Below are 11787 nucleotides of genomic sequence, written 5' to 3'. Positions count from 1 at the left end.
GAGTGCATGGTCTGCTGAAGATGTCTGCAATGTTTTACATGACGTTTTGTTTGAAACGGTGCTGGTTCTTTCGTGCTTCATTTTTCTATATTTAAAGAAAGCTTCTCTCAAACTATCTATAACATCAGGACATTTTTAATACCTCAAGAAGAGATAAAAATTCAGGATAGAAAAAATTAGAAATCTTTATATTACTCAGGGATAAGCATTGTTGACAGTTGAGTATGTATTTGTTTTCAGAAATTTTAGTATGAAAATATAACTGTATTTAAGAGAGCAGTGAAATGGTAACTTAAACCTTTTATATACACCTTTTCTCGACAACATCATATTATGAAGGTCAATCCAAGTCAAACTACATATTAATAAACATGGCAGTAGAAGCACTAATGATCAATTTGGGTATGCTAATAATGATAGGAAACTTTAATGCATTTGCTGATTTCCCCTGTGCCCTGCAGTGTTGCAGTGCTAAGCCTACACTTACTCATTTCATCTTCACAACCTATCAGTTTTTCTCTCAGACAGAATTAGATGCATTCTGTACCTAGGTTCATAGGCTGGGTTTTAAGAAAGGATTTTGTATTTTACTCCCTGCAGACGCGTCTTAGGACAGAAGTATCATGGTTTGGTACGTTGGGGCCACCTTGTGACAGAATCGTGAACTGCAGCTTGAACATCCTATTGCAGGTAGGTGAGAGGGAGGGGCTGTGGCCCAAACCCACCAGACACCTTTCTGGAAGTCTGGGTGTAAAGGGGAGTTCCTTGGGCACAATTATACTGATGGCTTCATTCTGGACTTCTCGTATAAAAGGAATCATACATTGTATGGTGTATTTGGCTCTGTGACTTGAATTAAATGACGTTAAGTAGATCTTATGAACTTAGAAACATTCAAGAAAATACAGAATCATGTCTGAAACTTTGAACTCGAGTCATATCAGAGTAATGTTTGCTCCCTTTATAAAGATATCTATGTTCTCGCTAGGATAAACTATGAAAAATTACTTTTCTCAATACTTCTTAGCCCTGAGGCTCAGCCAGCCCCTATATGCAGCCCTTGTGTATCAACATGTAAAGGACCAAGAAGTCCCACTCCCTGCCATATACTCTGGGCAGGTTTTCTCCTTTACCCCTGAGGGCAGCTCTGTGGCAGAGATACCATCAGTCCCTTTTAACTGATGAGCAAACTCTGGCTCACAGAGCCTGAGTCACCTCTCCAGGTACGGGGCAGGATGGAAATGAGGTTCCTTCCCTCACCCTCACCACAGGCCACACAGAAGCCCCTCTACCGGAAGATGGGTTTCCAGGCCTGGAGAAATGGATGCATCTACTCTTCTATTGTGGCCTGGCAGGTACTCACTCAGCAATCCCTGTGGTTGATGAAAATGACAGAGAAGATGAAATCCCACCTGTTGTGCCAAGAGACGTGGGTGTGGGATCACATCCATTGACTGACCCCTGAATTAGGGAGTGAGGCTCAGGCAGGGGCTCAGATGTTGCTTTGGGGACAGGTGATCTTGAGGGAAGGAAGGTGGTATGTACGGAATTGCTTCAAGAAATTGTAGTTTGTATTTCATCTCCTTTAATCCTAACAGCTATTCAGGTTACACATCATTATGACAATACCCATGCCAGGGTGCTGCCTTCAGGAGAATTTAATTCACCAGGAAGGCCACTCTTCTCTCCTGACCAGTAGTTCACTCTCGAGTTGCTCTAAAGCTTTTGCTGCTTTGTCTTGGTAATTCCAGGGCTCTGACCACTCGTACCTCCCTGCAGGCTACCAGTACATGCTCCCCACATTTTTTTCTTTTTAAATTACACTTGCGTTGCTTTTAAATAAGTTCTGAAAATTAAAACCCTTTAGAAAATGAAAATAAAAGCAACAGCAAGTGTGTTAAAATAAGGGAGGAAACATTTTAAAACTACGCCTCAGATACTGGGTTGATACCCGTAATTTTTTAAGCAAATCAGTAACAAAATGGCAACAAATTTCAAAAGAGAATTCAAAATAAATATATGAACAATAAACATATTAAAATATGTCTAAAGCTCCTGGGTTCTCCAGAAAAAGACAGTAGGATTTGAATATATATATGAGGAGATTTATTATGGGGATTTGGCATATGTAATTATGGAGACTAACAGGTCCCAAGCCTGCTGTTTCCAAGCTGGGGCCAGCCTCTGGTGTGATTCGGTTTGAGTCCAAAGGCCTGAGAACCTGGGAAGCCAATGTTTTAAATCCCAGTTGAAGTCCAGAGGAGACGAGGTGAGATGCCAAGCAGTGTGGCAAGGAGCAAAAAGGGACAAAGTCCTCCTACCTCTTGTTTTATTCATGTTCCTACAGATTGCAGGAGGCTCCCCTACCCTGGGGAGGACAGTCTACTGAGTCCACCAATTCTGATACTAATCTCCTCCACAAACACCTTCACAGACACAGCCAGAATAATGTTTCACCTGGGACCCCCGTGCCCAGTCAAATGGACACATAAAATGAACTACCAGAACTTGGACTGATAAGATGCAAATATAAACCCTGAGAAGAATAGTAAGCAGGAAAGACAAGATGCAAAGATGAATCATGGAAATCCTGTCATGGAAAAGAGCCTGGGTGTGTGCAGGCATCCACGGTCTTGTTCCCCTCCATCTATAGGGACACATGTGGAGAGGAGGCACCATCCTAAGATAACAGAGCCCTTTGGGCCAGGGGGTGGGACTTGGCCAGGGAGAAATGTAGATTCATGTATACCGTACTTTCCTATGTTGTGTGAAATTAATTATTCAGGGGAAAAAGTATTTGGATAAAATATGAACACAGAATAGATGAGTGAACAAAGTGACAGAAGTAATCTGCATATATATACGTTACTTTTAAAAAGCATTCATTGTATTCCATGTATAGGGCAAGGAAGTAAATAAAAAAATTTAGACAGTGTATTGTTTGGTGTGTGATTTTTTGTTTGTCTCCTCTAGCTGGATCACCCCCAAATACACAGTCACAAGGACAGCTTTATCTCCAGTGTGACCAGGCTGGACATCCACTCTCAGGTGTACATATCCCAGAAAATGATTGGTGCACAGGAAATTCTACCACAAGATGAATAATTCTGGAAAACTGGCTGATAGCATTAAACAAAGATTTCAAACTCCACTTCTCCCTCCTCTTTGCTTAACTCCCGGGTCTCTTACTCACAGAGCTGCAATCCTTTCCTCAATGCAGGTTGGTGTGTCCACAATGTATAGGGTCCCTCCCAGAGAGCAGGGCATTCACCCTCTGTCACCCCATCCCTGTACAGGCCGCCCGTTCCTTCTCCCATGACCCTAAACACAGCTGCCCAGTCACGGCTCTAATGACCCGTCCATGTAGTCACCTCCCCCTCCCCTGCGCTGCCTTTTGCGCACAGGATACCCACTGCCAAAGCATGCTCCTGCCACCTGGTGCTTCAGCGTCTGCAGGCCCCAGAGTATATGTTTTCACAGTCTTCTTTTGCACCTACCAGTTTGGTCAGACAAAATTAGAATCATTCTGTACATAGGCTCATAAACTAGGATTAAGGGAGAAATTTCCTTTTTTTTTCACTCCTTGCAGCCTCTTCGTAGGAAATAGATTTGATTATACTGGTACATTGGTGCCACCTTGTGACAGATGCCTGAACTGCAGTGTGAACATTCTGGAGCAGGAAGGTGGGAGGGAGGGGCTGTGGCCCTAAGCCCCTGAGACACTTGCTGGAAGTTTTGGTGGAAAGGGGGGGAATTCCTTGGGCACAACTAAACAGTGGAAGTGTGGGGGAACATAGCCTTATTAGATGAAGGATAAGACTGAGTTAGAGGGGAGGTGCAAAGGGATGTGAGTTCAGTATCAAGTATTCTTTGCAAAACCAGTGCAAAGGGAGAATCTATGTAAAGAAGAGGGTAACTAGACATTTAGATAAGACATAATACCCATTCTCCTTAAAGTTTTCCAAAAAATAGAAGAGGAGGGAATATTTCCAAACTCATTCTATGAAGCCAGCATCACTCTAATACGAAAACCAGGCAAAGACACCACAAAAAAAAGAAAACTAAAGACCAATATCCCTGATGAACATAGATGCAAAAATACTCAACAAAATATTAGCAAACTGAATTCAAAAATACATCAAGAGGGTCATACACCATGATCAAGTGGGGTTCATCCCAGGGATGCAAGGATGGTACAACATTCAAAAATCCATCAACATCATCCCCCACATCAACAAAAAGAAGGACAAAAACCACATCATCATCTCCATAGATGCCAAAAAAGCATTTGACAAAATTCAACATCCATTCACGATAAAAACTCTCAACAAAATGGGTATAGAGGGCAAGTACCTCAACATAATAAAGGCCATATATGACAAACCCACAGCCAACATCATACTTAACAGAGAGAAGCTGAAAGCTTTTCCTTTAAGATCGGGAACAAGACAAGGATGCCCACTCTCCCCACTTCTATTCAACTTAGTACTGGAGGTCCCAGCCACTGCAATCAGACAACACAAAGAAATAAAAGGCATCCAGATTGGCAAGGAAGAAGTTAAACTGTCCCTGTTTGCAGATGACATGATATAGTACATTTAAAAAACCTAAAGAATCCACTCCAAAACTACTAGATCTAATATCTGAATTCAGCAAAGTTGTGGGATGCAAAACAGAAATCTGTTGCATTCCTATACACTAATGACGAACTAGCAGAAAGAGAAGACAGGAAAACAATTTCATTCACAACTGCATTAAAAAGAATAAAATACCTAGGAATAAATCTAACCAAGGAGGTGAAAGACATATACCCTGAGAACTACAAGACACTCATGAGAGAAATTGGAACACTAATAAATGGAAATTCATCCCATGCTCTTGGGTAGGAAGAATTAATATTGTCAAAATGGCCATCCTGCCTAAAGCAGTCTACAGATTCAATGCAATCCCTATAAAAATACCAACAGCATTCTTCAACAAACTGGAACAAACAGTTCTAAAATTCATATGGAACCACAGAAGACTCCAAATAGCCAAAGCAATGCTGAGAAGGAAGAATAAAGCAGGAGAGATCTCTGTTCCCAACTTCAAGCTTTACTACAAAGCCACAGTAATCAAGACAATTTGGTACTGGCACAAGAACAGAGTCACAGACCAGTGGAACAGAGGGAGTCCGGATTATGGCCAATTAATATACGATAAAGGAGCCATGGATATACAATGGGGAAATGACAGCCTCTTCAACAGCTGGTGTGGGCAGAACTGGACAGCTACACGTAAGAGAATGAAACTAGATTACTGTCTAACTCCATACACAAAAGTAAACTCGAAATGGATCAAAGACCTGAATGTAAGTCATAAAACCATAAAACTCTTCGAAGAAAACATAGCAAAACTCTCTTGAATATAAACATGAACAATTTCGTCATGAATATATCTCCACGGGTAAGGGAAACAAGCAAAAATGAACAAGCGGGACCATTATCAAACTAAAAACCTTCTGAACAGCAAAGGACACGATCAGTGGGAAAAAAAAGGCATCCTACAGTATGGGAGAAAATATACGTAAATGACATATCCGATAAGGGGTTGATATCCAAAATATACAAAGAGCTCACACACCTCAACAAACAAAAAGCAAATAAGCCAATTAAAAAATGGGCAGAGGATCTGAACAGAGAGTTCTCCAAAGAAGAAATTCAGATGGCCAGCAGGCACATGAAAAGATGCTCCACATCACTAGTCATTAGAGAAATGCAAATGAAAACCACAATGAGATATCACCTCACACCAGTTAGGATGGCCAACATCCAAAAGACAAACAACAACAAATGTTGGCGAGGATGTCGAGAAAAGGGAACCCTCCTGCACTGCTGGTGGAAATGCAAATTAGTTCAACCATTGTGGAAAGCAGTATGGAGGTTCCTCAAAATGCTCAAAATAGAAATACCATTTGACCCAAAAATTTCACTTCTAGGAATTTACCCTAAGAATGTAGCACTCCAGTTTGAAAGAGACAGATGCACTCCTATGTTTATCGCTGCACTATTTACAATAACCAAGATATGGAAGCAACCTAAGTGTCCATAATAGATGAATGGATAAAGAAGATGTGGTACATATACACAATGGAATATTATTCAGCTATAAGAAGAAAACAAATCCTACCATTTGCAACAACATGGATGACCCTAGGGGGTATTATGCTCAGTGAAATAAGCCAGGCGGAGAAAGACAAGTACCAAACGATTTCACTCATCTGTGGAGTATAAGAACAAAGAAAAAAACTGAAGGAACAAAACAGCAGCAGACTCACAGAACCCAAGAACGAAGAACGAACTAACAGTTACCAAAGGGAAAGGGACTGGGGAGGATGGGGGGTAATAAGGGGCATTACAATTAGACACAATGTAGGGGGGCACGGGGAAGGCAGTATAGCACAGAGAAGACAAGTAGTGACTCTGCAGCATCTTACTATGCTGATGGACAGTGACTGTAATGGGGTATGTGGTGGGGACTTGATAATGGAGGGAATCTAGTAACCACAACGTAGCTCATGTAATTGTATATTAATGACACCAAAAAAAGAATAAAAATAAATAAATAAATAAATAAATAAATAAATAAATAAATAAATAAATAAATAAAAGAAGAGAGTAACTAGAGAGTGGAATGGGGCCTGGTGCATTGTATTTTCAAACCATTAATTATAGACTTGAGCATGTTGAAATCTTGATGGGAAGGAGTCATCTCTTCTCAGATTTAATATCTGAATTTAGAGCACCACACTTTCCATCATTGTTTCCATTCTGGAGACGCCTCAAACTTAATCAAAGGTGTGGAGTGCGGTCTTATGCTTAACTGGATGACTGTTAGCAAGATGAATGGGCAGGTAAATGGATGCAGGAGGTATGAAAAATGCTGGGAAGTCCTGGATTTTAAAGTCCCAGGGCAGAGCTCTTCATGCAGGTGAGTAAACCCATGGCGCTGGGTGGCAGAGAGGATGAAGCTTCTCAGGGCTCGGCAACTGATGCAGCAAGATGGGAGCCCTCAACTTCAGAGTTCAGAAACAGATTAACACAGACTGGCACACGTTATGTCTTGGAGTGATCCAAGCCTGACCTGAGCAGGTGAGTTCCTAGACAGGGTTGCTTTCTGTAGGGGATAATGGGATTAGGGTATGCTCAGAAGCAGGTTGTGGTCCAGCTCTTGCACCATTTGGGAAGACTCAAGAAAGGGCAGATTCAGCTCCTAACTAAACTTGAGCTCAACATCTGTCCCACAGAGATATAGTCAATCTAGGCATATGTGGTGTCATTCTTAGGCTGCCTATATAACTGGACCCATCTACATTTAAAAAAAAAATAACAATGATGACTAGCAGAGTCTTTTGTATGCTAGGAAAGCTTTTTAAGGTTTTAAATAACCTTAATATCCAGAAAATGATGACGATGGGGTTTTCCACTTACCATGTTGGCAAAGTAGAACAATAAACTATTGAGGATTCCCAGTGGGTGAGCACGAGGGAAGCCTGCTCTCTGATACTGCTGGTGAGGATGTCAGTCACTACTACCTCTTTCCAGGCTGATGTGTCAATGTCCATGAAAGTCTGTGACCTCCCAGTCTGTGTGTGTTTGGGGACTGCTTCAAGTGTTCATCCTCAGCATGACACCTGTCCCTCTATTAGAGACTCCATATTCCTTAGAATACAGGTTGTCTGGGGACTCTACTTGTAAAAATAATGACTTAAACATACTCCCTTGTCTGTTTTTTAGCTTTATTGAGGTATACGTGATATTTTTTAAAATTATACACATTTGAATGTAAACACCTTCATGAGTTTGGACCTATACATACACCCATAACACAATCACCACAACCAAACATATCATCACCTGCAAAAATCTGTGTTCTTTTCGCACCTCCTTGTTTTTACAGAACAGGAAACTGAGGTTGAACCAGGTTCACTGAAATGCAGACATATAGGCAGTACTAGCACTCTAGAACCAGGCATGATGATACAGATTGTAGAAGTGACACAGGTCAGCAGGAAAGCAAGGTTTACTTGATTCTGGTGGGATGTATGGCTGAGCGTCATGCAGTCTGCACTTGGACATATAAGGTGGCAGTCTCTGCTTTCCGTCTTAGGGCAGGATGACTCCTAACCAAGTTATTTACTCTCCCTACATCATTGGTTACCAGCTACAAAATGGTACAGAAAGCATAATCTCTACCTGCCAAGAATATTGCAGGAAATACATGAGATAACAAAGTAGCATGCATTCAGGAAAGCTGAGTCCCCCATAGTTTCCTGAGGTCAGAGGTCCTACTTTTTGTAAGAGTTTTAAGTTCCAACCATCCACAAATAGTCACTCAATTACAAAACAGTACAAGAAGACTGAGTTCTTCCAATACGAAGTATGATAACAGCTGCAGTGAAGACTGGAAAGAAATTACTTGGAAATCGCTGCTCCTTCCTTTCCTACTAAGGTTTCAAAGAGCTTTCCTAAATGGGATCTCATTTATTTCCATATCGATGTGAGAGTTTTTGTCCAAAAAACACCCAGCACACGGGAAATGACTTACCCAGAGTCCCCAGTGTTCCACTACAGTGCTTTTTTGCACAGCTTCTTTCTGAGTTACGTTGCACATACTATTTTTGAGAAAAATGATATCTAAAGTGGGACAGGAAAATATACGAAACAAAGTAAGATGAGATGCCGGTCATGATAGTTTTTCTTCAAACCCTGTGGAACTGGTCCAGTGATTGTTCTTCTTTTTCCTGAATTATCTGACAAATCCTTACACGTTTCCCTTCCACTTAACATTTCCACACGATCATCATGCGATCATGCTATCTGGACTATGTCATGGGAATCCCTTTAAAGGAAGGACAGCTGTAGGATAGGGAGGAAACTAACATCTCCTGGATATCGTGTATACTACCTGCTGGGTATAACACTGGAAATATTTTGCTCTTTTGCTCCTCAGGACAGCTGTCTCATACAGCTATAAATGTTTCCATTTCATAAATGAGAAAAGGTAAACTCAGAAACATGTAATTTCTAAAATCTTGCCACAGAGTAAAGATCACGGAAATCCTAATCCTGAGTTGGCGTTGTCCTCATGTAATACAGTGCACCCTTTTCACCCTGGCCATGCAGGGTTTAGGGAGAAGTGTTTCAGAATTGCCTGTAGATGTTCTCCGTGACAATCCCTCCAATATGGATGAGTACTAATACTCTTCTTTCTCCAAGTGCACATTTCCAGTAAACAGAAGCATCTGGATCTCGGAAGAGAGATCTGGAACATGGCTTTTTGCTGGAGTGTATGGAAAATGATATTCACCCAACAAAAATTTATCAAAATCACAAATCCATGAATCAGCGAATGGTATCAGCCTTAATGCATGTAGGGCTTCTGCAACAAAATAGCAAATGGGCAAAATGTATAAAGAGGTCACAGATGAAGAAATACAAATGGCCAGTAGTCACAAGAAAATAGATTCTAATTCGCTAGTAATTTAAGGAATGCAAATTAAATCATCTAAATATCATTTTATCACCTATCGTCTGACAAATATTAAATATTAAATATAGAAAAATGGACAAAAGTATCACAAATAAAAATTTGAAAACTGGCTTTGTGTGTATGTCTACGTACATGTGTGTGTGTGTAGGTGAGAGAGAGAGACTCAACTTTAGGACAGGGCAAGGAAATGGAAACTAATCAGAAATAAATTTAAGTAAAATGAACAACAGGTATGGAGGTGGGTAGAGAAGAAAGAAAGCTCAGGCACTTTTTGAGGGAGCTAAAACTACTGAAATCAAGTCTCAAGTTGTTTAAACGTGTAATGCAGGGAAATTTTTTCACACATGCACATGTAAGCTGGTAAGAGGACGTTTGCTGCACAACTGCCTGCAATAAAAAAGAAAACAAAGGAAAAATGTAAGAAGCAATCTAAATGCCCATCACTACAAAAAAATATGTGAGTAAAAGTTAGCAAAAACACTTGTACTTCTGTATAGGCTTCAAGGCAAAACGAAAAAAATTTAATTCCTGAGTTTCCTGTTTATCACATCAGGAGATAACAAACTTTCTCCCTGGTGAATTAAGCTCCCCTAAAGGCAGCACCCTGGTATGAATGTTGGTTATAATGATGTGTAACTTGAATAGCTGTTAGGATGAAAGGAGGCGAAATGTGAACACTTGCTTAAAACAGTTCTGTACACTTATCACCTTCCTTCCCTCCAGATCACCTGTCCCAAGGGCAACACCTGACCTCCTGTCCCAGCCCCACTCCCCGCTTCAGGGATCACTCAAGGGATGTGGGCTGACACTGAGGTCTCTTGGCACCAGTGGCATGATTTCAATTTCCTCTGTCATCCCTGTCACCAGAGGGATTGCTGAGTGGGTACCTGCAGGGCCACAACAGTAGGGGAGTGTGACCCAACCATTTCTCCAGCCTGGAAGCCCACTGTCTAGAAGAGAGGCTGCTCTGTGTCCTCTGGGGAGGGCAATGGGTGGAACCTTACCCCCATTCCACCACTTATCTGGAAAGGTGACTCAGGCTCTGTGAGCCTGAGCTTGGTCATCTGCGAAAGGGGACTGATGATACCTTCGTCACAGAGCTGTCCTCAGGGGTAAATGAGAAAACCTGGCCAGAGTATATGGAAGGTAATGGGACTACAAGGGCCCTTTAAACGTGAGACAGCGTTGGGGCTGGATGAGCCTCAGGGCTAAGGCAGGCTTTGTGAAAAGTGTTTCTTATTGTTTCTTTTAATGAAATTAGAGACAGCTAGGGAAAAGGAGCAAATATCTCCCTGAAATGTCTTCAGTTCAAAGTTTTGAAGGCAGAAAGTTCTCTTTCTTGAGTGATTCCAGAGCTCCTAAAAACTGTTCCACATGGTGACTCTTAGCAGACCCTAATCCAGGTCCCCGCGCTGGGAAGACAGGTTTTCTTTGACTCATCTGATAATCTCAGCGCGTGATGTCAGGTGAAGGTGTGGTGTTTGCCCAACTGCTGCTCCTGAACTACTTGGTATGTTCATGTATTTACAGCAAAATTCTGGACCTATCCTGCAGTCACCAGTGCTGGGGTCCTCGGATTATGCATTATACAACCACATCACACCAGGATTTCCGTCATGTGCTGCCTTCCTCCTGGGAGACAAAAATCCAAGAATTACTAACATCTCTTTGACATACAATTATTCCTTCTTCCATTCACTACTAACTAATTATGTATTGAGCTTATCTTGAGTGCACTGTTTTATTGGAGCTATCTCATTAACTCTGTTGTGCAAATAAGAGGGTAAGAAGGGAAATGAGTATATGGGCAATTTCAGGGGGTAAATCTGAGATCAGATGGCTCCTTCACAATTTTCAGCAATTGAAAAAAAACTTTTTAAATTCCCCTTTGTCCCCTCATCAAAGTTCCAGAAAGTTTTCTACATTCCCTGTTAATATTCATTTTTCTACTGACTCATTCAGTGCCCTGTGGCTTCTGTCCCCATGACTGCAATGAGCGTGCTCTCACCAAGGTCGCAAAGCCACCTCTCTGTCACTAGGTCTAGATATTTTATGTAAATATTTTAACATACCATGTAAAACCTTTTAATGACCACCTGAACTGCACCTGCTTCTGCAGGCTGCTGCTGTCACTTTCCAACACATCCGACAGTTTCCAGGCTCTGGAGCACGAGGTGCTGGGTACAAACCCAAGCTGCCCTGTCCCCCATCTGAGCAGGCCTGGCCCGAGTTCCTACATGACCGTCCTTCAGCTTT

General features: G+C 41.6%; 1 long non-coding RNA gene across 4 annotated transcripts in view; it reads right to left on the bottom strand.

Moving 5' to 3' along the window:
* Nucleotides 1-7762: 7762 nt before the first annotated feature.
* Nucleotides 7763-11787, bottom strand: part of LOC108407669 (uncharacterized) — a 75715-nt gene continuing 71690 nt past the window's right edge. For all 4 annotated transcript variants that reach the window (XR_012127252.1, XR_001855782.3, XR_012127251.1 and 1 more), the window contains one exon: nucleotides 7763-11163. This is a non-coding gene — a long non-coding RNA (uncharacterized lncRNA). The remainder of the gene's footprint in view (nucleotides 11164-11787) is intronic.

Source organism: Manis javanica, chromosome X (assembly GCF_040802235.1).
Source record: "Manis javanica isolate MJ-LG chromosome X, MJ_LKY, whole genome shotgun sequence".
Classification (NCBI taxonomy): Eukaryota; Metazoa; Chordata; class Mammalia; order Pholidota; family Manidae; genus Manis; species Manis javanica.
Note: the sequence above shows the minus strand (reverse complement) of the source record. Positions and strands in the feature narration are given on the sequence as shown.